Source organism: Paramisgurnus dabryanus, chromosome 10 (assembly GCF_030506205.2).
Source record: "Paramisgurnus dabryanus chromosome 10, PD_genome_1.1, whole genome shotgun sequence".
Lineage (NCBI taxonomy): Eukaryota > Metazoa > Chordata > Actinopteri > Cypriniformes > Cobitidae > Paramisgurnus > Paramisgurnus dabryanus.
Genome location: NC_133346.1, coordinates 38,550,445 through 38,577,256, shown reverse-complemented (window position 1 = coordinate 38,577,256; position 26,812 = coordinate 38,550,445).

Genomic DNA, 26,812 nt, shown 5'->3' with positions numbered 1-26,812 from the left:
GCTTCCTGGCTAACTCTTTTTCTCTTCTTCCACGGATGCTAGGCCCCGTTACCACAGCTGCCGGGAGTCTCAATAACTGTTGTAGGAGGGGGAGACAATTCAGTGTCAAGACAGTAAGTACCTGGCCTCTCAGACTCCTCGGATGTTTCCTCGGCGGTGGATCGTACTGGGTAAGTAAGGGCTACAGTCTCTGGGCTTGGGGTCACTTAAAGTGGATTCAACTTGCGTAACGGTGAGTATCTTCCCTTTCAGGTTTTCGGATTGGCGTTGGATGAGGTAAGTTTAACTTGTGTAACGGTGAGTATCTCACTTTACAGGGTCTCTGGGCTTGGGGTCACTTAAAGTGGATTCAACTTGCGTAACGGTGAGTATCTTCCCTTTCAGGTTTTCGGCTTGGCGTTGGAAGAGGTAAGTTTAACTTGTGTAACGGTGAGTATCTCACTTTACAGGGTCTCTGGGCTTGGGGTCACTTAAAGTGGATTCAACTTGCGTAACGGTGAGTATCTTCCCTTTCAGGTTTTCGGCTTGGCGTTGGAGGAGGTAAGTTTAACTTGTGTAACGGTGAGTGCCTTACTTTACAGGGTCTCTGGGCTTGGGGTCACACTAGAGGGGTTGTAGCTTTAACTCGCATCACAGGGAGTATCTCACGTTTCAGGGTTCTGGGGCTTCGAGTCGGTGCTAGGGGCGTTATAGCGTTTGCTCGTATCACAGTGAGTATTCCACTTTTCGGGATTTCTGGGCTTACGAGTGGTGCTAGGTAAGTGATAGCTTGGATCGTGTCACAGGTAATATTAGTAGGTACCCGGGGGGCCGGGAGATGTAAAAGCTGAGGTCATATGTCACCACTCTAGGGGTGACCCCGAATAGTCGAAGATTCGATGCATCGATAGGAGAAGCCTGATTCGACTACCAATCTCACAGTCGAATCGTCGCAGATGTGTTATGAAATGAGGATCATTCAATTTTGGCCGTATATGGTTTCACATATAACAGCTTTCTCACAATATATTAATATACTGCATATTATGATAATGCTGCAAATAATATGTGAAGTAGCAGCTTTCAATAAATATTTTTAAAATGCGTTTATAAATCCAACAACCCCTGTGTCCGGGCTACACGTGCATAAGAGGTTTCTATGTTAATAAACCATTGCCTCTTTGTTTCTACATTTAAAAGACAAAGCTGGCAAATTATATTATGCCTTTCGTTCTTTTAATAATTTCTATATTTTATTTTATTTATAAATCACTTTGGGTTATCTGATTTGGCTATAACTATTAGTTATAGTATTAGTAACTATTTGGCTTGTGTTTTGTTTCCGTGCACTTGAGGCATTTTGCATATTTGTTCTGCACTTTGTTACTTCTGACCTTATTTTATGAAAAAAATTGTATTTATTATAAACGTAAATTCTGATCTAATTTAAGGATGTAAATTTTGGATAGCTTTTAGTTGTATCGATGTTGCGCTGTTGCGTGCTGGCCATGCTTGCGCATGTAATTTAGCCGAACGGGTGCTCTGCGTCTCATATTTAGGAGTTCATCAAACTAAACATTAAAAAACGGATGTTTCTCGATGAGTATAAGTTTTTAAAATGTATTTAAAACAGACTGGTTATCTTGTCAAAAGTAACACTACAAAACAGGTAAGCCGTTTTTTTTATTTCGTTGATGAAACGGAAACTAGTATCTGCACCGAACCTATTTCTGCCTGACACGAATGTCTTTCTTGTGATTTAATATTATGGTGGGTCAGTGTTTACTTTCAAATGATAGAAAAGAGATTCCTGAAATAAATAATACCATCCGGTTTTTCTGTATCTAAAGTTAATACAGAGATGATCAAAGTCAAAGCAAGCAAGCAGGTATTTCTGTGCTAAATAATAACACGTAGTGTCTATAAAATCATTAATTTCAGTGTTTTTCTTGTTATAAATTAACGTTTAATGAATTGTATATAAAGCTTAGTTTTTATCATTTACAGTCACAATCACAAATTATTTGTCATTTCTCATTTGTCGGGTTTTTTTGGTCATGACTGCTTTGACGCGTTATCTCCAAATTAAATAAAAACACTTAATTATAGCCGGAGTTTCCAAGGCAGGATCACCTTTGTTATTTTTGTAGGTTTAGTTATCAAAATGTATTTTTGTGTGATGTTCTGTAGATCGTGGCTTTAAAATGTTATGAGGAAAAATTAAACAAATGTTGCCTTACATTTTACCTTAAAAAATATATATAAATGCATCGTCAGTTTTGTCTTCGTTTATTACTTGAAAGACAGTTTTGGTCACTTTATCAGAAAGTTGTTTATGTGTGCTGCTTGTGAAAGAAAATAAAAGTTACCAATTTGTACCTGGTCTGGCCCCCTCCCAACCCATGCACACAAACATAGATGATTCGACTATCGGTCGACTATGGAAAGATTCGACAATTCTGATTCGAATATGTAAATCCTTAGTCGAGGACACCCCTACACCACTCTATGCAATGCGGCGCAACACAGGGGCGGGGCCTCTCCAGTCGCTGGGGTCGCGACGACACCTTGCTATCGGTGAATCCACCTAATGGTTCACACGTCCTCTTCCTGTTCTCCTAGGGCAGGCGAAGATCTAGACAGAAATAGCAGGCGTGAATATATTCAGGTCGCACACAATGCCCACACAGCGCCGGGCCCTCCGCTTCCCCCTTACAGCTCTTCTACCAGCAGGCACCCAAATGACCTCTTACTTTCCCCCCTCAATACCTTAGTCAGGATCGTGGTGGTATACACAAAGCAAAGCCAGCTGTAAATTGGACTTTTGAGTTGGGGCCTACGACAGCGTAGTGACTCCCAGTGGCGTCTACAGACACTGGTCTTTTCCTAAAAAGAATACAGACATCAAGGAAACGACACCACACTGCAAACTTAGTGTACTCACGTCAGATGATCACTCAGGCACTACACAGCACACACTCTGGTGAATAAATAAGGTCTGTACTCTTCCGTGGGTGCAAACCACTCTGTTCTGCAAACACACTCTGTTCCCGGCTCACCCACCTACTTCCCACGTGATGGGGCCGATGAGATAGTAAAGCACACACTCCTTTAATATGTTCTGATTGTCAGATACACAAATCTGAGGTTACTCACACTTCCGTTGTTCCAGGTCACCACGTGCAATTCCCGACTCGCCCACCTGCTCACACTCGGTGGGGCCGATAAAACGATATAACACACACTCCTTTAATAGATTACGAATTATCGTATGCAAAATCTAGGGTTACTCACACTTCCGTTGTTCCAGATCACCACATGCAATTCCCGGCTCGCCCACCCGCTTCACACTCGGTGGGGCCGATAAGATGATATAACACACACTCCTTTAATAGATTACGAATTATCGTATGCAAAATCTGGGGTTACTCACACTTTCGTTTTTCCAGATCTCCTTCCAGCGATCTCCTTCCACGCAAACGAACACTTCCTGGTTCCTCTCAACTCTCACTTTTATACTCCCTACCCAGCGTGACTCACCCAATCACCGTTCGCCACGTCAACGGCGCAGCTGCATGTTGTTCTGAGTGATTGCGGGGATCCCCGGGAAACCCGGAAGTGACTGTGTTTCTACTAATGGGTCCGGGCGGAACCTCTCTCTGCCTCCTTTTGGTTCCGCCCCATCGAAGTCACTCCGTGACAACAGTGCACAGAGGTCTCCTGCCACTGTGCTACACATGTTTTGCAGCCAACAATGCTTCGGCAACACTGTGTGAAGACTGGCTCCACGATGAACTCTAAAAATAAATAAAATGAGAAAAACTTGTAATTCTGTGTGTGTGTGTATCTATCTGTCCTTTTTACACAACTTAAATGCTTTTAAAAATGTCTTTGTTATTGTAGCATTATGTCACAGGAGTGACGATATTTTAGGCGGAACCAAAAATTGGGAAAGTTTGGTTCCGCCCGGATGTTTCCGCCCGGACCGGTAAGAGAAAACACCGGACATCCGGTAGCGTCGCGAACGCTGTAATCAGCCAAATAACATACAGCTGAGAGTCATTAAGAGGAGCGCCGGGTGATTGGACGATGGCAACACTCAGGAGAGTATTTTAGAGCAGTTTAAACCACAGTTGGGGTGCTTATTTTTCCTGTTGGTGGTGTGTATCGTAGCGCTGAGTTGGGCTCACCGGGTACGCTATTTTGGATTGCTGTATTTGCTCTCTCTCTCGTTTGGATTATAGACTTACATTGATGAAGATACCGAAGACCTTATAGGTAGGAGAATTAAACGAATACTGACCTTGGATGAAAGAAACGAAGGAAGGAAAGACGCACCATTGTGAGTATACGTTTGGGGAAAAGTGGTGTTGGTGGCTGAAAACCACCCTGTCTATGCATCTGGAGTCCTAGCAGTGTGAGATCAATCTTGGGGAACGTGGGACGAAGAAAGGACAGCAGTTGTGAGTAACGGAGTCTCCTTATGGAAGTGTTGTGCATGTATTTGACCTGTATATCTCTTTGAGTGTTTTCGAAAGAGAGTGGGTGGCCCTACCCCTGAACCAGCGCGGTGGGTGAGCCAAAGGGTCTTTGTGCTGAAACAGCTCCAGTGACGAAAACAAACACTAGGCCGAGTTACCATCTCCATATTCTTCGTCCAGAGTGAGGTGAAGGAAGACGGGCGTCTATTGTGTGCACTGAGCGTGGTGGGTGAGTCTTGGATGTAGAAATTTTCACTTGAAGTGGTGCTGTGTAATGCTGTGTATTGCAGTGAGATTACTGTTGTCTTGTCTGACGTACCCCCACCTCCAGTCACTCGTTCCTGAGACGACGAGGAGGAAGAACGGTCCTAGAGTAAGACCTGTACATGAATATGCTGTGAGTGTGTTTCAGTCTTAAAATCACGGAGTGGCGTCTCGAAGTATTTTCCCAGCCAAGCGCTCGGCGGACTTGAGTTTAGGAGTGGCGGTGAAGAACTGTGCTATTGATGGTGTGTGAGTATAACCTATAATATTGCTACCTTACCTGTGTCCTTTTATCATCACAGAGCTTGAGGCGAAGGAGATCCGCCGCCCCGAGGTCTCGACGAAAGGGCGCCCCGGTCCAGTTTTCGATTGACCAACGGGTCTCGAGGAAAGGGCAGCGCTCGACCCGGTGTGCCGGCGTGACGTTCTCGCCCCTCTGTAGACCAACGAGCTCGCCGAGAGGGTTTTGGCCCCCGGCGTCACATAGGAAACCACTGTCCAGCTGACGCATCGCGTAGCCAGCTATCGTAAGTCCGCCACCCTGTTAAGTAATATATGACCTGCTAAAACTGCCAAATCAACAGGGAAGAGGAGTGTGTTGTGAGAGCTGTGCAGAGAGCCATACCTACCTCGAAGCGGTAGTCAGCAGTCATCTGTGGAGAGAGAGAGAGAGAGCCAGCGTGAGCACTGAGATACTGAACTGTGAAGAGAGCCAGACCTACCCATAGCTGTAGTCAGCGCAGAGGTGAGAGAACCATTGGAAACCGATTCATTGTGCCTTTGTGTCCCAGCAGTCATCTGTGGAGAGAGAGAGAGAGAGCCAGCGTGAGCACTGAGATACTGAACTGTGAAGAGAGCCATACCTACCCATAGCTGTAGTCAGCGCCGAGGTGAGAGAACCATTGGAAACCGATTCATTGTGCCTTTGTGTCCCAGCAGTCATCTGTGGGAGAGGAGAGAGAACCAGTGTGAGTGTTAAAGGAACGAGTAAGGAAGGAAACCCATACTTACCAAAAGCTGCAGTCGGTGAAGAGGTGAGAGAACCCTTTGAGGTCGATCCACCGTGTCCTCGTGTCCCGGCTGTAGTCTGTGGAGAAAGAGGGAACAGGGAAGGAGAGTGAGTCGACAAGCAAGGAGCTGTGTGAGATAGGCGGTGAACCGCCTCGAGCTAGCTACAGGTATACGGATAAGAAAAAGTCTATACCAACACTGATTTTGATCTATTCTGCCTCCAAGAAGGAAGAGGAGCGCGCCACGGGCAGAGGGAACCAGAGGCGGGAGCCCGTTCCCCGACGCAACCCCCACCCCCCTGTCACTCGCTTGCTCGTGGCCCCTTGGAGGACAGATCCGGACATTAGTTTTTAATTCCCCTTTCCCCAATCCCCAGTACCTTTTAAATATTTAAATAAATAAAGAATATTTTTTATACTTACCTGTTCCTCGTTGTTGTTTGGTCTTTGGGTTGGTTTTGGGGACCTCCTCGAGGTGGGAATTGAGAAGGGGCGTGGCTTAAACACTAGCAGCCAGCCCCTGGCTTGTGACAGATTTTGGCGTAGTCGGCAGGGCCCCACCTCGAGTTGAGTAACCAGACTAGCCCAATGACCGACAACGCGGGGCCCGCAGCCCAACCCCGTGCGGTGCCTGTCTTTATGGGCAGCCCTTGGGTCCAAAAGTATGGAGGAATAGAGTCGGGAATACGACTAACGGAATGGAAGGCCCAGTTGGAGTATTTAGCCGACCTGCAAAGCCTTAGTGTAGCCCAGCGGCTCCAGTTCGTGTTAAACTCCCTAGAGGGAGAAGCGCGGCGAGAAGTACAGGCCGCCCCTGAAGCTGTCCGAGCCAGTGCCCAAACTATATTTCAGTTCCTTGCCGAGCAATATGGTGACCACACCCCCGTAGCTGTCCTCCGTTCCCAATTCTTCAATAGTAAACAAGGCCCCCGACAACCCATTAGAGCTTTTGCCCTGAGACTGCGAGAGCAGTTCACCCGGCTACAGGCCCGCCGCGATCATGGATTGGGAGATGGCGAGACTTTGCTGCGCGACCAATTCCTCCTGGGGATGAAAGAGGGCCCCGTGAGACAGAGTTTGAGGGTCCAGTTTCGCAGAGACCCCGACCTCACATTTGAAGATCTAAGGAAGGAGGCGTTAGCCTTGGAGGGCGACGAGGGCGAGGTGAGTGAGACCCCAGTATGTGCAGCGGTAAACGAAAGCGTGCCACCACCACCAGAGCGCACGGATTGGAAGCAGGCTCTAAAAGTAGAACTGTTGAAGGATGTCCGGGAGCAGATGTCAGAATTATCCAAAACTCTTCTGGGAGAGCTGCGCCAAGGTAGGGCGCGGGAGGAGCCAAGGCCGGCACCCCGAGAGCGAGTATACTCGGAGAGGAGCCGAGAGCCGCCGGGACGCCCAAACCGCTATAATCGACCCCGTTTTGAATGGGATGACCAGGGACGACCAATTTGCAATCGTTGTGGTGAGCCCGGGCATTACAGTCGTCAGTGTGGGCCTCGCAGGGCATCTGAAGGGGGTTTTTAGGACGACCGGCCACAGTGGGTCGTGTGGCCGGGACCCCTCGAGAAGACCCGGGAAGAAGGGACAGCTCTAGGCAGCAGATGATCGGGCATAGCCCGGTGGCAGAAGTAAAAGTGTGTGGCAAATGGATTCAGTGCCTGGTAGACACGGGCTCACAGGTAACGATGTTCGCAGAAAGCCTCTCCAAGGAGATATTCGGACAGGAAGGAACACAAGGAACGGAGGCCCCCTGGCTGACGTTGAAGGGCGCGAACGGCCTAGAAATCCCCTACATTGGCTATCGCCTGGCGGATCTTGAAGTGCATGGGGTAGTCGTCCCCCAAAAAGGTGTGATCATTGTTGAAGATAGGTGTTTGGGCGCCCACCGAGCCCTATTGGGCATGAATGTCCTCTCCGAATGCTGGGAGGAGATATTCCAGGCTAGGCCTGGTCCGAGGATTTCACCCACCGAGAGACCCAAGTGGGAACGTGTAGTGGCCGACTGCCGTCGGGTCCAAATGAACCAGGTGCGTAGAGATCGGGAGGAAGTGGGAAGAGTAATGTGTCGTTTTGCTTTGTCTATTCCCCCTAGGAGTGAGGCTATCGTATGGGCAAGAGTGCCCCTTCGAGAAGCGAGCCCAGAGGAGTGGGTGTTGGTAGAGCCACATACAGACTGCCCACAAGTGGAGGTAGCACGGGGACTAGCGGCGGTCCACCGGGGGAGAATCCCGGTAAGGGTACGAAACGAGCACCCCTATGCAGTACAGCTACACCGGCATCAACGACTGGCCCGGCTGACGACGGTCACACCCCACCAGGTGAGGGAAGAGAGGGACGTCAGTTTTCGTCAGGTGTGCCCCACTGTGATCGAGGTGGCCCTGACCCAATTGGATGCCCCGGCGAGTAACCAGGAGAGAGGTGTGCCAAAACACCTAGCGGGTGAGTCACTGCAAGGGGACGACCTGGGACAGGTACAGACACAGAAACTGCAGGCACTCCTTCGGAAGTGGCAACATGTGTTAACGAGGCACGATGAGGACTACGGGTGCACCAGGGTGGTGGAACACCACATCCCCACTGGGGATGCAGGGCCAAGTAGGGAGAGATATCGACCGATCCCACCTACCTTGTATGCGGAAGTACGTACACTCCTGCAGGGCATGTTGGGCCGGGGCATTGTCCGAGAGAGTAGCAGTCCCTGGGCGGCCCCCATCGTGCTCGTACAAAAGAAGACGGGAGCCTGGAGGTTCTGTGTGGACTATCGCAAGCTGAACCTGGTAACCAAGAAAGACGCCTTCCCCTTACCACGAATCGAAGACTCCCTTGCTAGCCTCACGCAGTCAGCCTGGTACTCCACCTTAGATCTGGCCAGTGGATATTGGCAGGTGCAAGTAGCCGAGGCCGACCGGGAGAAGACCGCCTTCACGACCCCGTTCGGACTATTTGAATGGGACCGGATGCCCTTCGGACTCTGTAACGCTCCGGCCACCTTCCAACGCTTGATGCAACGTTGTCTTGGAGGTCAGTTGATGGAGTCAGTATTGGTATATCTGGATGATGTGATTGTGTATTCCCCAGATTTCGATTCCCACCTCCGGCACCTAGAGGAAGTCTTCCGAGCCATGGAAAGGTACGGGCTGAAGCTGCAGCCGGACAAATGCCACCTGCTGCGGCGAGAAGTGAAGTTCCTGGGCCATGTGGTCAGCGCAGCGGGGGTGGCCGTGGACCCCGAGAAAGTCTCGGCAGTGAAGGATTGGGACGCGCCTAAGACTGTGAGGCAAGTACGATCCTTTCTGGGGTTCGTGGGATATTATAGGCGATTTATTAAGGATTTCTCGAAGATTGCCAAGCCCCTTAACCAGTTGCTGGTCGGCACGGGACGAAGCCGGGGCCGTGGGTCGCCCTCTATTAACTGGGACAATGATTGTGAGATGGCTTTTCAGAGGCTGAAGCAGGAGTTGTTACAGGCCCCCATCTTGGCGTATGCTGATTTTTCTGAACCTTTTGTCTTATATACAGACGAGAGCAACCTGGGATTGGGGGCAGTATTGGCCCAACGGCAAGAAGGAACAGAGCGGGTGATCGCTTATGCGAGCCGGAGTCTCCATCCGGCAGAGAGGAACGACGCAAATTACAGCTCCTTCAAGCTGGAACTGCTGGCCCTGAAGTGGGCCCTGAGCGAAAAGTTCAAGGACTACCTTTGGGGAGCTAAGGTAACAGTCATCACAGATAACAACCCTCTAGTACATTTACAGACGGCGAAGCTGGGGGCCGTGGAACAGCGATGGGTGGCTCAGCTGGCCAACTTCGATTACAAGCTGCAGTATCGGCCTGGACGAGAGCATACGAACGCGGACGTCCTCTCAAGACTGCCCTAGGGAAAGAGCCCCAGACGCCAGGGGTATCGAAGGGAGAATAGCCGTGAGGAGGGCTACATGATAGGGGCCGTGGAGGCGCCAGGAGGCCAGCAGGAAGCTGCACCAGGGAATTGGGGGTGGGACCCCCGCCGGTGGATAGAGAGGCAGGCCCAGGACCGGGACGTGTGTCAGGTGAAGACGTGGGTAGAGCAGGGCCGACGGCCCACGTCGGCGGAAAGGCTAGCCCAGACAGAGACTGGGAAGAAGTTACTGGGACAGTGGGAGAAGCTGGAGCTACAGGAGGGGGTGCTCTGTAGGAAGACCCGCGATCCGAAAGTGGGCGAGGAAGTGTGCCAGATCGTGGTGCCTGCCAACCAGGTAAACGCATTGGTCTCAGCCTATCATGACCAGTTGGGACACCAAGGACAGGAGAGGACCATATCCCTACTGCGTAGATTCTTCTACTGGCCGGGATTGGAGGCGTCTGTGCACAACTTAATTCAAGCTTGCCCCCGGTGCATGCTGTTTAAATCTAGACGAGAGGCCCGAGCACCGATGGTACCCATCCACGCGAAAGCCCCCCTCCACATAATGGCAATGGACTTCCTGACGCTGGGCCGCCCTCAGGACCGTTATCAAAATATTCTGGTAATCACTGACCTATTTACCAAATACGCCTGGGCAGTCCCGACGCTCGATCAGACAGCCAACACCACCGCCACAGCTCTATGGCGAAATGTGTTCCAGACATTTGGATGTCCCGAGTTTCTGCACTCCGACCAGGGGGCAAATTTTGAATCCAAGGTAATCCGTGAGTTATGCCAGTTGTATGGATGTACCAAAACCCACACCACGTCGTACCATCCCCAGGGGAACGGAAGCTGTGAGAGGTTCAATCAGACCCTATTGGGGCTACTGGGGACCTTAGATCAACGACAGCAGAGCGATTGGGTGAGTGCTTTACCAAACCTTTTGCAAGCATATAACAACAGTGTTCATAGCACGACGGGGTATGCCCCTACTTACCTGATGTTCGGCAGGCACGTACGGATGCCCACTGACCTGGTCCTGGGAGTAGCAGCAGACCGGGAAGAAGTGAGTGTGACGGAGTGGGTGGGGCGCCATCACCAGCGCTTACACTTTGCGTACGAACAAGTTTCTAGGAAGATACAGACGGCAGGAGAAAGGAACAAACGATTGTATGATCGGACTGCTCGAGATGCCCCCCTGTTACCAGGTGAGAGGGTCCTGGCGAGGGATAACCGGCGGCAAGGAAAGGGAAAGCTGAGCGACCGCTGGGAGGCTATCCCGTATGTGGTTTGCAAGCAGCAGAGACCGGGACAGCCGGTGTACACCATCCGGCCCGAGGGAAAACCTGGCCCCGAACGTGTAGTACATCGTAACATGCTTCGCCCCTGTCCGAATTACCCCGAGGCTGTGATAGAGGGGCCCACAGAGCCAGTGCCAGCGGCCCCCTGGATGGAAGGATGGGCTGTGGTACCAGGTCGACCCGTGGCGGCGCTACCCCCGGCCGCCCAGATACAGCCAGAGATAGCACCCGAGCCAGCTGAACCCCCAGTGGCCCAGATACCGCCTGAGTTGGCACTTGAGCCGGTTGAACCTCCGGCGGCCCAGATGCAACCAGAGGTAGTACCCGAGCCAGTCGAATCCGATTCACCCGTGAGACGCTCCCAACGGGAGAGCCGAGGACGCCCCCCTGCCCGGTACGGTGAGTGGACAACGCCGAGGCATTCCAGGGACTAGAATGCATTGGCGGGGGAGGATGTCACAGGAGTGACGATCTTTTAGGCGGAACCAAAAATTGGGAAAGTTTGGTTCCGCCCGGATGTTTCCGCCCGGACCGGTAAGAGAAAACACCGGACATCCGGTAGCGTCGCGAACGCTGTAATCAGCCAAATTACATACAGCTGAGAGTCATTAAGAGGAGCGCCGGGTGATTGGACGATGGCAACACTCAGGAGAGTATTTTAGAGCAGTTTAAACCACAATTGGGGTGCTTATTTTTCCTGTTGGTGGTGTGTATCGTAGCGCTGAGTTGGGCTCACCGGGTACGCTATTTTGGATTGCTGTATTTGCTCTCTCTCTCGTTTGGATTATAGACTTACATTGATGAAGATACCGAAGACCTTATAGGTAGGAGAATTAAACGAATACTGACCTTGGATGAAAGAAACGAAGGAAGGAAAGACGCACCATTTTGAGTATACGTTTGGGGAAAAGTGGTGTTGGTGGCTGAAAACCACCCTGTCTATGCATCTGGAGTCCTAGCAGTGTGAGATCAATCTTGGGGAACGTGGGACGAAGAAAGTACAGCAGTTGTGAGTAACGGAGTCTCCTTATGGAAGTGTTGTGCATGTATTTGACCTGTATATCTCTTTGAGTGTTTTCGAAAGAGAGTGGGTGGCCCTACCCCTGAACCAGCGCGGTGGGTGAGCCAAAGGGTCTTTGTGCTGAAACAGCTCCAGTGACGAAAACAAACACTAGGCCGAGTTACCATCTCCATATTCTTCGTCCAGAGCGAGGTGAAGGAAGACGGGCGTCTATTGTGTGCACTGAGCGTGGTGGGTGAGTCTTGGATGTAGAAATTTTCACTTGAAGTGGTGCTGTGTAATGCTGTGTATTGCAGTGAGATTACTGTTGTCTTGTCTGACATACCGCCACCTCCAGTCACTCGTTCCTGAGACGACGAGGAGGAAGAACGGTCCTAGAGTAAGACCTGTACATGAATATGCTGTGAGTGTGTTTCAGTCTTAAAATCACGGAGTGGCGTCTCGAAGTATTTTCCCAGCCAAGCGCTCGGCGGACTTGAGTTTAGGAGTGGCGGTGAAGAACTGTGCTATTGATGGTGTGTGAGTATTACCTATAATATTGCTACCTTACCTGTGTCCTTTTATCATCACAGAGCTTGAGGCGAAGGAGATCCGCCGCCCCGAGGTCTCGACGAAAGGGCGCCCCGGTCCAGTTTTCGAATGAGAACCAACGGGTCTCGAGGAAAGGGCAGCGCTCGACCCGGTGTGCCGGCGTGACGTTCTCGCCCCTCTGTAGACCAACGAGCTCGCCGAGAGGGTTTTGGCCCCCGGCGTCACATAGGAAACCACTGTCCAGCTGACGCATCGCGTAGCCAGCTATCGTAAGTCCGCCACCCTGTTAAGTAATATATGACCTGCTAAAACTGCCAAATCAACAGGGAAGAGGAGTGTGTTGTGAGAGCTGTGCAGAGAGCCATACCTACCTCGAAGCGGTAGTCAGCAGTCATCTGTGGAGAGAGAGAGAGAGAGCCAGCGTGAGCACTGAGATACTGAACTGTGAAGAGAGCCAGACCTACCCATAGCTGTAGTCAGCGCAGAGGTGAGAGAACCATTGGAAACCGATTCATTGTGCCTTTGTGTCCCAGCAGTCATCTGTGGAGAGAGAGAGAGAGAGCCAGCGTGAGCACTGAGATACTGAACTGTGAAGAGAGCCATACCTACCCATAGCTGTAGTCAGCGCCGAGGTGAGAGAACCATTGGAAACCGATTCATTGTGCCTTTGTGTCCCAGCAGTCATCTGTGGGAGAGGAGAGAGAACCAGTGTGAGTGTTAAAGGAACGAGTAAGGAAGGAAACCCATACTTACCAAAAGCTGCAGTCGGTGAAGAGGTGAGAGAACCCTTTGAGGTCGATCCACCGTGTCCTCGTGTCCCGGCTGTAGTCTGTGGAGAAAGAGGGAACAGGGAAGGAGAGTGAGTCGACAAGCAAGGAGCTGTGTGAGATAGGCGGTGAACCGCCTCGAGCTAGCTACAGGTATACGGATAAGAAAAAGTCTATACCAACACTGATTTTGATCTATTCTGCCTCCAGGAAGGAAGAGGAGCGCGCCACGGGCAGAGGGAACCAGAGGCGGGAGCCCGTTCCCCGACGCAACCCCCACCCCCCTGTCACTCGCTTGCTCGTGGCCCCTTGGACGACAGATCCGGACATTAGTTTTTAATTCCCCTTTCCCCAATCCCCAGTACCTTTTAAATATTTAAATAAATAAAGAATATTTTTTATACTTACCTGTTCCTCGTTGTTGTTTGGTCTTTGGGTTGGTTTTGGGGACCTCCTCGAGGTGGGAATTGAGAAGGGGCGTGGCTTAAACACTAGCAGCCAGCCCCTGGCTTGTGACAATTACACAATGGGATGTTACACAAAGGTATGCATCAGTACATGTAATTAATTGTAGAGGATGAGACCAGTGTTTCCGCTATATACATTCAACCGTGGCGGCCCGCCACTCATAAAACATCCCCGCCACGCCTGCGGTTGTGGATAGAAGGGATACAGCAAACGAAATCTCGTTGGATGAGCACTGTTTTATCCTAATCCTTTAACCAAACCCAACTCTAAACACAAAATTTCACACGATTGTAGGATGTATTTGTATCTAATTTAGCCAGAACCGCTGTTTTCATCCTAATAATCCTACCTCCAAATCTAATCCGTAACTTTTCAGCATTTGCTGTATCCCTTCTAGACAAAACCCACAGCGGGAGCTCGCAAAAAAGCTACTGCGAGACTGGCTGTCTTGAAATAAATTCCTTTCTGGATTTGCGTTGTTCACTCATTTATAAATAAATCTCCTAAAATATCATAATTTCCTCCATGGGTTTAGTTTCATGCACAAATAGATTTAAATCAACAGAGGATTATTAAGCTACGTTTCTGTTTTGAGAAATAATAATAAAATAAATAAGCCTATACGAAATATGTTGCACTTAAATAATTATTAAATTGACAAAACGAATAAAAAAGTATTTGAGTTTCTGTTCTTTTTTTTATGACGCGCTCTAAAACCAAACCAGCAGAAAGCACGTCATGTTTTTTAATGATTATAAATAAGCACAAGGTTTTCTCCTTATTGTGAGTTTACAAAAATAAAAATACATCATTTGAAGTTGCGAATGTTGTTTTACTTTTATCTTTATGACTATAAATTTAGGGTGATTTAAGCTGCAAGGTCATCACGCATATGATGTTCACCGGCGCATATCTACACCAACACAGCGCAGGGCTGCGAGAAAAGACATAATTAAACTTTTGATTTAACATATTACGAGTTTTTTGGACATTCATTTGGAATCACTGTACTCATATTATCAACTTATCTGGCCATTAGTTATTCAGTATAGGCTATAAGCGCAGCGCGCTGCTGACCGCTCAGCTGTCAGTCAATCGTCTGTGCTTTGGATCGACACTCACAAAGTTTCACATTAAATAAGATATTTGTCCAAAAACAAAAGGCTAAATACTGAATACTACTTATATGCGACTGCAAGACATAAATAGTCGAATCTGTTTGTAAGGAAACTTACATTATTCCCGTGGAAGAGAAGAACGTTGGTAATAGAAACTTGAGGCAGACGGTGAGACTGTTTTATCTGTTTTCAGACGAAACAGCAGGGTCGGGGTACCCGCGGGTGAACCGCATAATATTTGATCTAACGGGTGTAATAGGCTATTTGCGTGTCATTTGTGTTGTAGATGCAGGTCGGGACTCAATAGACAAGATTAAATGCGGGTCTAACATCCAAGACCAAAATTCGACTCGTTTTTAAATGACTCGTGCTTATTTGTGTTTAAGATCTGTCTGAAGACCGGTAAAGGTTTATATTTAACTGCGCGATTTGCGGTGTGACCGGCTCGGGGTCACAGTCTTTATGTCAAATGGTACGGGTGTGAAATAAAATTGCTGCTGATGTGGGATAACTGGTCGGTTGTTCTGTCAATCACAGCGGTGCGGATTATCAAACAGGACTGCATGACTTTGTAACAGCTCTGTACGCTAAACACGAGGACGAACTTGCAATGCACACTACATTAAAACTACAATGAAATATCCGAACTACGTACGTAGCTGTGTAACGTTTTTTTAAGAAAATACAGTTTAGATCAAACATAGAAAAGCAATATGCTATAAATATAAGGAAAAGTAAATGACAGCGTGAAAATTATAAAAAAATACATGTTAGTTTACTGTAGCCTATATTCTACATAAATTTTTTTTTTTACATTTATAATCATCATGGGCGCCCCCTGCCGCCACAGCTGAAAAAAATCCTAGAGGAAACACTGTGAGACACAGCTGACCTTGGTTAGATAATGTAATAATGTACTGTATATTTATTTAGAAATCTCAAACTTTGGCACACACTGCACAAAATGGATCCAAAATTATTTAATTATTATCATTAATTGCGATACCTACTCATACAAACAACACAGCAGAACCCTTGCTTGATGGTATGTAGCTGGGAAGGAGTCAGGATGACTCTTTGAGTAGTAGCCAGATTGGTGAGCTCTTTGACTGCTGCAGTGATATCTGGTAGGCTCTGTGATGCGAGTACAAGCTCTTCTATTTTCTCAGTGACCTCTCCAATGCCTGCAGCATCCTCATCTTTTCGGCTATTGGAAGGAAAAACATAATAGAAAAAAGCAAGGCTTTAAGTGGTTTTGGGGTAAAAGCCTAACAAATAAGTTTTTAAGAGGTGCTTCTTATAAAATTCATTCATTTAAAACACTCAAGCTTAAGTTCCATACCTGATTATGGGAATGGTGGGAAATTGTTTCTTTTTATTTTTTACTGCAGTTCGATGTTTGGACAAATAAGCAGAAGTGTAAAGAGTAGCTGAAAGCCATACTTGAGTAAAACTACAAATTCCTTACTATAAAAATTACTCCACTACAAGTTACAAGTCACCAATTTAAATACGACTTGAGTAAAAGTATTAAAGTAACCCAATTTAAAAGTACTCAAGTATTTTTACTCGTACTGAATGTTGGCTCAAAGATGCACTAGTCCTCAACACAAAGAGACATTGTAGGTCTGGGCAGTGAAAACAAAGAAAGTTTATTTATGAGGTTTTATTTCCTAATATAGAAAAGAAATCAAACACCTCGAAATGTTGACCTGGCAGAACAAACACAGATTAAACATAGTCATAGTCTTTTGACTAAAATTTAATTTAGTTTTAGTCATATTTTTGTTATCTGAATTGATTTAGTTTAAGTCTAGAAATCTACATTAAATTTAATTTAAACCCATTTAATTTTAGTCTAGTGTCATTGTGTACTTGAATGTGCCATGCTGAAAAATATATAGCCTAACTTTGTGATATAAATATATGGTAACACTTTACAATAAGGTTCATTAGTTAACATTAGTTAGCTAAATTAGTTAACATGAACTAATAATGAACTGCACTTATACAGCATTTATTCATCTTTGTTAATGTTAATTTCAACAATTACTAATACTTTATTAAAATCTTGTTAACATTAGTTAATGCACTCTGAACTAACATGAACAAACAATTAAAGCTTACATTTTTATTAACTAACATTTACAAAGATGAATAAATAATGTAACAAATGTATTGCTCATGGTTTGTTCAAGTTGGTTAATACATTAACTAATGTTAACTAATGAACCTTATTGTAAGGTGTAACCAAATATTCTTATATAGGCCTATCCTAAAAAAGATATAATTTTAATATTTAAAAAATTCCAGTAAGCTAAAATTACACTAACAGAAATATGATAATGCATATTAAAAACGTGAAGTTGTTCATTTGAAAGATTAATTGTAAACACATGTAGTACGTAACACCACTTTCTCACATTAAGTGCACTACATTTCTTCCGTCATGCATCCCTCTTTACAGTAAATACATTACAGCATACCTGATTAAATGTGAGGACAGTGAAATTTTACACTTATTATCAATCTTATAATGTACTTAAGTTACTCAGGCAATCAGTACAGGACATCGCTGGTTTATTTAGGCTTATATAGTAAGTTATATCAAGTTATGTAGCTGATAAACATCAGTATAAAACATTTGCTTGCCTTTGAGTTGCGGGATGACCCTCCTGCGATCGCGCTTCACTTCTGTTTTGGTTGTAGCATCACAAGTTTAACAAAGGGTCCCTTGATAGAATCAAATGTGATATGCATGCTCTTTATCTCTTCTCTCAGACCAGACGCAAACTTTTCTCTACAGTTTATGACATACGCAGCACGCAGATGTCCCGCTACGGTGGCTCAACGCAAGCCATTCAGCGTTTGACATCAAAGTACCGCGAGACCAGACTTCTCCATATGCATTTGATTCGCTCTCGCAGTACTTTGATTTCATACGATTGCTCTGCGCAGCGCCAAATGAAGTCCTCGCGACCACAAATTCTATCCATCATTACCCTCTGACACTTTCGTCTCGTATTTATTTGACGAATAAACAATGTAGCGAGTAACGTTAAGTGTCATTTCAAATGTAGTGGAGTAAAGAGTACAAATACCCAATCAAAAATGTAATTGAGTAGAGAGTAAAAGTTGCCTGTATTTTTGATACTCAGTACAAGTACAAAGTAGCCCAAAAAATACTTAAGTACAGTAACGAAGTACATTTACTCAAGTACTTTACACCTCTGCAAATAAGAGTAATATGATGCATAAGATTACCTTAATCTCCTCTTTTTTTGTGCCCTGCAACTCCTGGAAGTCCAGTTCTTTAACAGCAAGAATCTTTCGTGCATTTTGTTTCCAGTATTGTGACCCTTTACAGTCGTGGTGAAAACAAAGAAAAACATACAATCATGTGTCATCTAATATTTAATCATGAAAGTAAAGAATTTTTTCAAAATTACCCATCTGTTGTTCCTTCTGACTCCAAAATTGCATTCCCTTGCGCATCAGTCAATACCACAGGGTCATGACTTCCAATGGCATCTTGCACTTTACTGATGATCCCCTGAAGAGTAGCCTCACATTCTAAGAACCGGATCACCACCATTCTGCTGGGACTTAACCTCCCACCAACCACCTCCGCAAGAAAAATTGATCTGGAAAATATAAAGAAAATAATTTCTGACACACAGGGCATTCATAATCCTAGCAATGATTAATGGTCTTATGTTGTTTGTTCTGATGAACACGAATTAAGATATTTTGAGGAATGTTTGTAACCAAACCGTTCGTGAGCTCCATTCACTTCCATAGTAGAAAAAAAGAATATTGTGGAAATTCATACAGGTTTGTAACAACACAAGAGTCAGTAAATGATGACATAATTTTTATTTTCGTGAATAATCCCTTTAAGCTTCACCTTTGTTATTATTTTTTAATTGTGTTATAGCGATCTCTAGTGTTGAAAATCTACACATTGTGACTGTTTTGAATCGAAACACTATCTAATTATATTTTATTTCCCATAATTGGTAAATTTGAATTAGACATTTCTGTCATTTAAGGAGCGATTTAGTTAAACGTTACCTTTGAAATGTTTTAGAGACAGTGGCTCTACTGAGGCAGTCCGCTGTGCACTTGAACTTGAAGTAGCTGCAAGTGATCGCAAGAATGTAAAACGTTGGCCTGTGCTAGTTGTAGATGGTGCAGTGTCTTCCTCACCATGAACCTCAAAGTGAGCTCTTGGAGTAAGGTCGAACGTGTTGAAAAGACCAGATGCTCCAGGAAAAATGGCCACATTTGCCTCGTTAGTCATGTACAGGCTATGAGTTGAAACCTGTCAAGAAATTAATAAGACAAATAAACACTAGTGTTTATTGCCAAACCTTTCTCAATTCATATTTTTGTCACAGGGTGACTATAGTAGGGCGGAACCAAAAGCGGCGGAGATTGGTTCCGCCTGAAGATGGTTTCCACCCAGGCTGCATTTTACAAACACTCTTTATTTCCTGGTTGTCTGGGGCAACACAATCGGGGCTTACAAGGAACAGGTGTGCGGATTTGAAAGTGGCAGTTTGTGATTGGAGGAAGGATGAAGAGGAGACAGATAAATGGGCCCATAGAAACACAGTATGGGCGCGGTTGACTGAAGAGTTGATTTCGGGGTAAGCTCCACTCCGCCAAGGGCGGATTGAACATCCACTCCTCCGAAGGCGCCGTTGATCTGGGGATCGCTAAAGCGAGCGGAAAGAAGACGGCCAAAGGAACTGAAAGGAAGGAGTGGAGATCGTTTATCTGAGGAGCACCATAGTGGTTCGTTTTGCCCATCGGGTCTGTTGTGCTGACTGGGTTCATTGTTTACGGTGGCTGCTGTCGTATGTGGTGTGAAGTGGATACTGTGCTGCTGTGGCGTGCAGACGGAGGATTAAATGTGACACGAGCTGTAAACGGAAGAAGAGGAGAAATCGTTGGCTGAGTATATTGAAAGTTATTGATGCTGTGAGAGTATTGAGTGGATACCACGGAGACCACAAGAGAGAGTGTGACAACTTACCGTGAGTATAAGGAATTTACAGCTGGATGTATTTAATGAGAGTACGTTGTTTCATGTGTGTTTAAGCCCCCAGCAAACGAAGATAGCGGCCCTGTCACGGAGCAGAGTGGTGGGCGAGCCGGTAGTGCAGCATTATAAGGAAGGAGGACCATTGCAATAGCTACTTTTAACCATCAGCCTTCGATTACAACGCCCCTCCGGCCCACAGCCGACTCCGGGAAGATCTTGGCCTGACCTTACTATTTGTCACTTGAAGTGTGTCGTGGGTGAGTCTTGACTTTGCTGAGTGTGTACACTTGATGTCGTGCAGTGTTGTGCTGTGTATTAGTTGTCAGGAGCCATTATAGTGAGTCGGCCGTGAACGAAGACGCCGTGCGGTGGGCGAAGTGCTATTAAACCATATGCTGTGCAGTGTTTCAGTGTGGAGACGGGCGTGGCATCAAGAGCCCCTGTTGTGGAGATAGTGAAGTCGGTGGTGGATTATACAGAAGACCCAGACCTTTGCGTGAGTAGAGATTTGAGTGCTGATGCATATGTGAAGGAAAGCACAGTGTGTGTAGAAGTGTAGCGTGTAGTAAACTGTCTGTCATGGAGCCTCTTCAAAGGTGCGCCCCTGTCCAGATCTCTGGAGCTACACGTACGGAGAGGAGAGGGCAGCGTTCGGCTCGACGGTGACAGTATCCTACCCCCTCGTTTGTGACAGAGGCCTTGGAGCCCCGAGCCCTCTGAAGGAGGAAGACTACGAACCAGTTACCCGAAGAGAGAGAGAGAAAGTCACAGTTAAAGGTGCCGTGTGATCTTGTGTTACAGCCCCGAGCCCTCTAAAGGAGGAAGACTACGAACCAGTTACCCGAAGAGAGAGAGAGAAAGTCACAGTTAAAGGTGCCGTGTGATCTTGTGTTACAGCCCCGAGCCCTCTAAAGGAGGAGGACTACAAACCAGTTACCCGAAGAGTACTTACCGTATCCATTGCTACTAGCCACCTGCAAGTAAGAGAGAAAGTCACAGTTAAAGGTGCCGTGTGATCTTGTGTTGCAGCCCCGGGCCCTCTAAAGGAGGAAGACTACGAACCAGTTACCCGAAGAGTACTTACCATATCCACTGTTACCAGTTACCTGCAATTCTGCCTCCAGGATAACGGAGGGCACCACGGATAGAAGAAACCCCAAAAGGCCCGTCCCCTCCCCTTTCTTTTAAACTTGCCTGGAGGCTAGAAGAGGCCTTTATTTTAAGTCCCCTTCCCCCTTCCCTGATTATTCCATTTTAAATAATTTAATAGTTTCATTTTAATTTCATTCGTACCTTGTGTGTCTGGTCATTGGGGTGGCTTTGGGAACCTCCTCGAGGTGGAAATTAGAAAGGGGTGTGACCTCATAGTATCTGGGTCCGCCCTGACCTGTGACATTTTTCAGCTGAAATAGATATTTAATAGACATATAGACATTTATTATGACATTGAGTCAGTTCATCTCTTTAATCTTAAGAAATGTGTAATGCCAGTTGGTTACAGTTAAGACAGTGTTTTTGTTGTTATTTTTACTATTATGTTTACATTTGTCCTGTTGGCCATACATTTTCCAGTGATAAAAACCTTATTTCTGCTACAAATGTTTAACTGAATTAACTTAAGATAAGATATAAATCTGAAAAAAAAAATGCACTGCTGTACTTTATTACATTTGCTATAAATGGTAAGCCAACTTTACAGCAAGAATGGGTGTCCCAACTGTACTGTTTCAATTGTAGCCTACTCTGTCATGACTGCTGGGTGATCGATGGCTGTGTGATCTGTGTGTGTGTGTGTGTTGTTTACCTGTGGTGCCGGTTCCTCGTGTATTCACTAACTCCGCCCCCTTGTTTCGGTAATTGTTCACCGGTGGTGTCTCGTTTACCTTTCCCTTTATATTGCACGTAGTCCTGTCCTTCGTTGCGCGCTCATTGTTTTATCACAGTCCTGCTGCCCTGCCTTGTCTTGTCAGTCGTTCTCTGTTTTCTCCTCTATTACCCCAGGTTTGGTTTCGGCGTTCGGAGACGCGTCTTCACCCGGACCGCTCGCTTGTGGAGTACTGGAGTTAGTGACTTTGTTTGTCTCTCGCTACAGCTGGTTCGCTTCGTCTTTAGGCGGTATACCAGCTGTCTCCCTTTCTCTCCGGTTTGCATCATCACCCGTGAGTGGAGTTCACCTCATTACCATTGTGGATTATTGACTCTTCGACTGTTGTTTCTCGGAACCACTGGTTCGCTTCGTTTTTAGGCGGTGACCAGTGGTTTTCGAGTGGCCCTACTACATCAGGATTTCACAGTGGATTACCCGTCTGAGAACTTGGAGTTTCCATCTTCCATCGCCGCTTGTCATCCACCTGCAGGAGGGCGTGTATCATCTTTCTGTTGTGTGTGGTGATTGCGCTGGCGTTCTCGACAGAGTGCGTGGGTGGCTCTCTCTCTCCCTTCGGATCTGTACTGGACTATTGTGTGCCGTGTGTGGATCTATCAGTGACTTGCTCTCCTATTTTCTATTTTTCCATTTTTCTAAATAAATTGTTAACTTGCATCTGACTCCTGAGTTCATTTCATGACAGATGAGCGCGCCAAAAATGGAGTCAGCAAGTTTTGAAAACCTGGAGGTGCAGACCGCCCTTCACCAGCAGGGGGCGGCCATCGACCAACATTCGTCGTTATTGTCTGCTGCTGCCAGAGATTTCAGCATCCTGTCTGAGCAATTGAAAGAGCTCAGCAACCGTTTGGATAAAGTGACTCCTCACCATGAAGCCCCTACCTCATCCGGAGAAGCCGCTTCATTTGAACGGGAGCCACACACGGCAACACCCTCCACCTACGATGGCGATCCTAACACCTGCAGATCTTTTCTACAACAGTGCTCTCTCGTCTTTGCTCTCCAGCCCCGTCGATTTTCTTCATCCACTTCCAGAGTGGCCTATGTCCTGACGTTACTCACTGGCAGGGCGAGAGACTGGGGTATGGCCGCCTGGGGGGCTAAAGCTCCGTTTACATTTTCGTTCGAGGCTCTGGAGGAAGAGATGCTAAAGTTGTTTGACCGCTCACTCAAGGGAGACATGGCAGCGGCTGAGTTGGTGAGATTACGGCAACGTAATGACTCTGTTACTGATTTTGCTATACGTTTTAAGACGCTCGCTATTTGCTGCAACTGGAACGACGCGGCATTAAGAGCACAATTCCTCGAGGGTCTCACGCCAGGTATTCACGACGAGATTGCACTGAGGGAGCCACCCACGTCACTGGAAGCTGCCATCGATCTGGCTCTGAGGGTCGAGTCTCGCCATCGGCAGAGAGATCTGCGTCGCTCATTTCGCCAGCTGATGTCAGAACCAGGGGAGATCGCTTCAGAGACGCCCTCCGAGGAGCCTATGCAGCTGGGCAAGTTCCGAACTTCTGCTGGAGAGAGAAGTCGTCGCCTGTCTAATGGCCTCTGTTTATATTGTGGCAAGCCGGGGCATCTGGCGGCCACCTGTCCGGTAAAAGCTCACGCCCGCCGATGAACCTGGGAGTCTCGGTGGGCGCATCGTCATTTAAATCTCCCGTGAGCAGCACTACACTACCTGTCATTATTAACTCTTTCTCGTCACAAGCGTTGCTGGATTCCGGTGCGGAGGCGTGTCTTTTGGATGCTGGGTTGGCCAAGTCCTGGGGTATTCCATTCATCCCTCTCTCCTCTCCTTTGTCTGCCTGGACATTGAAGGGCCAGCATATGGCTGTGATCACGCACCGCACACCCCCTGTGAGTTTGTTTGTTTCTGGCAATCATCGTGAGGAGATTGAATTTTACATCTTAGAGGATTCACAATCGCCAGTCATTTTAGGTCATGACTGGCTATCCAAACATAATCCTCACGTTGATTGGCAGAACAATGTTGTGTTATCTTGGAAGTCTTCGTGTTATGTTTCTTGTCTTGGTCCTGCTCCCTCTCTTGTCTCTTGTTCTGTCTCGCAGGTTCCGGCTATCGATCTCTCAGGGGTCCCGGCGGAGTACTCGGATCTGTATCAGGTTTTCAGTAAGTCCCGGGCCACTTCTCTGCCTCCTCATCGGTCGTATGATTGCGAGATCAAACTACTTCCCAACACTTCTCCGCCTAAGGGTCGTATATTTTCCCTAGCTAAACCAGAAAGAGAGGCTATGGATAAATACATTAATGACGCTCTTAAAGCCGGTCTCATTCGCCGCTCCTCGTCTCCAGCTGGTGCTGGATTTTTCTTTGTAAAAAAGAAAGACGGGTCTCTTCGTCCGTGCATTGACTATCGAGGGCTGAATGACATTACTGTTAAGAATAAGTACCCCTTGCCATTAATGTCATCAGCATTCGAGTTATTACAGGGAGCGCGCGTATTTACCAAGTTAGATCTGCGCAACGCTTATCACTTGGTACGTATTAGAGAGGGCGATGAGTGGAAGACAGCCTTTAATACACCTTCTGGACACTGGGAATATTCCGTTCTGCCGTTCGGTCTTTGTAACGCTCCAGCTGTCTTCCAGACCATGGTCAATGAAGTGCTGGGTGACATGATTAACAGATTTGTCTTTGTGTATCTCGATGACATTCTCATCTTTTCTCCCTCCATGCAGATACACACTCAGCACGTTCGCATGGTTTTACAACGGCTATTAGAGAATCAGCTATTCGTTAAGGCGGAGAAGTGCGAGTTCCACAAGAAGTCGGTTTCGTTTCTGGGTTTTGTCATTGCCGAGGGAGAAATTCGTCCCGATCCCGCTAAGGTTAAGACGGTTGCCGATTGGCCAGTACCCGACACTCGGAAGGAGCTTCAGCGATTTCTGGGGTTCGCCAATTTTTATCGGCGTTTCATCAGAAATTTTGGTCAGATCGCTAAGCCTCTCACCGCTCTCACTTCACCTAATGTATGTTTCCGTTGGAATAGAGAGGCTCAGGAGGCCTTTGATGTGTTAAAATCCCGGTTCATCTCTGCGCCTGTCCTCTCTATTCCCGATCCGGCTAAACAATTTATAGTGGAAGTGGATGCATCTGATGTCGGGGTAGGCGCCGTTTTATCACAGCGATCGTCTATTGATGGGAAAGTACATCCGTGTGCTTTTTTCTCTCACCGGTTAAACCCAGCAGAACGTAATTACGACATAGGGAATCGGGAGCTGTTGGCGGTTAGACTCGCTTTGGGTGAATGGCGTCACTGGTTGGAGGGAACCTCGGAGCCCTTTCTGGTCTGGACGGATCACAAGAATCTTGAATATATCCGTTCGGCCAGAAGACTAACATCTAGGCAGGCTCGTTGGGCACTCTTCTTTGATCGTTTCAACTTCACCCTCTCGTACCGGCCTGGCTCGAAAAATACCAAACCTGATGCTCTCTCCCGTCTGTTCGAAAAGTCCGATTCGGAGAGGACGGAGACCATTCTCCTGGAGGGGAGGGTGGTCGGCGCCCTCGTATGGGGAATCGAACAGCGGGTGAGAGAGGCCGGCCGGGAGGGGGAAGTTCCGGAGGGGTGTCCAGCGGGTCGCCTATGGGTTCCTGAGCGGTTACGTTCCGATGTCATCCGGTGGGGTCACGAATCCAAGTTTGTCGGCCATCCAGGTATTCGGAGAACGTTGGCTGCCGTCCGTCAGCGTTTTTGGTGGCCTTCTATGTCCATTGACGTCAGACAGTTTGTACTAGCCTGTTCGGTTTGTGCTCGTAATAAAGCATCTAATTTACCACCCGCTGGTCTGCTTAAATCTTTGCCCGTGCCCTCCCGCCCCTGGTCTCATATAGCCCTTGATTTTGTCACCGGCTTACCCGCATCTAATGGTAACACTGTTGTTCTAACTGTGGTGGATCGTTTTTCGAAGGCGGTTCATTTCATTCCCCTGCCCAAGCTACCTTCTGCAAAAGAGATGGCTCAGGTTTTGATTAATCACGTTTTTCGGTTACATGGTATTCCGACTGACGTAGTGTCAGATAGGGGTCCTCAGTTCATCTCTCGTTTTTGGCAGGAGTTTTGTAGACAAATTGGCGCCACCGCCAGCTTGTCTTCTGGTTATCACCCGCAGACCAATGGGCAATGCAAACGGGCTAATCAGGATCTCGGTAGAACGCTCCGCTGTCTGTCGTCACAATATCCGAATTCCTGGTGCGATCAGCTCCCGTGGGTTGAGTATTCTCATAATTCTCTTCCCGTTACGTCTACCAATTTGTCCCCGTTTGAACTTTCCATCGGTTATCAACCCCCCCTGTTTCAATCACAGGAGCCCGAGGCAGCGGTTCCGTCTGCGGTAGCTTTCGTACGCAGGTGCAGACGCACCTGGAGGAGAGCTAAGACCCTGTTACTATCTAATTCCAGATGAACCAAAGCTGCAGCTGATCGTCATCGGCGACCTCCACCCCGTTACGTTTGTGGTCAAAAGGTATGGCTTTCTACCAAGGATCTGTCTCTCCGTGAGCCTTCTCGTAAGCTGGCTCCGAGATTCATTGGGCCATACAGTATTTCTAAGGTCATTAATCCGGTGACGATAAAGCTTAAGTTACCCCTTTCTCTTGGTCGGGTTCACCCTGTTTTTCATGTATCCAAGGTTAAACCTGTGATGTTTGCTCACTATAATCCTCCTGTCTCTGCCCCTAATCCCCCCGCCCCTCGTCTAGTGGATGGTGCCCCTGTCTATACTGTTAAGAGGTTACTAGACTCCCGCCGCAGGGGCAGAGGATTTCAGTATTTAGTGGATTGGGAAGGATACGGTCCTGATGAGAGGAGCTGGGTTCCGGGTCGGGATTTGCTGGATCCTGGGCTGATCGAGGACCTCCGTCGGCGACAGGGTGAGTCTCCCGGTCCGTCTGGTGCCGGTCGTGGAGGGGGGGCTACTGTCATGACTGCTGGGTGATCGATGGCTGTGTGATCTGTGTGTGTGTGTGTGTTGTTTACCTGTGGTGCCGGTTCCTCGTGTATTCACTAACTCCGCCCCCT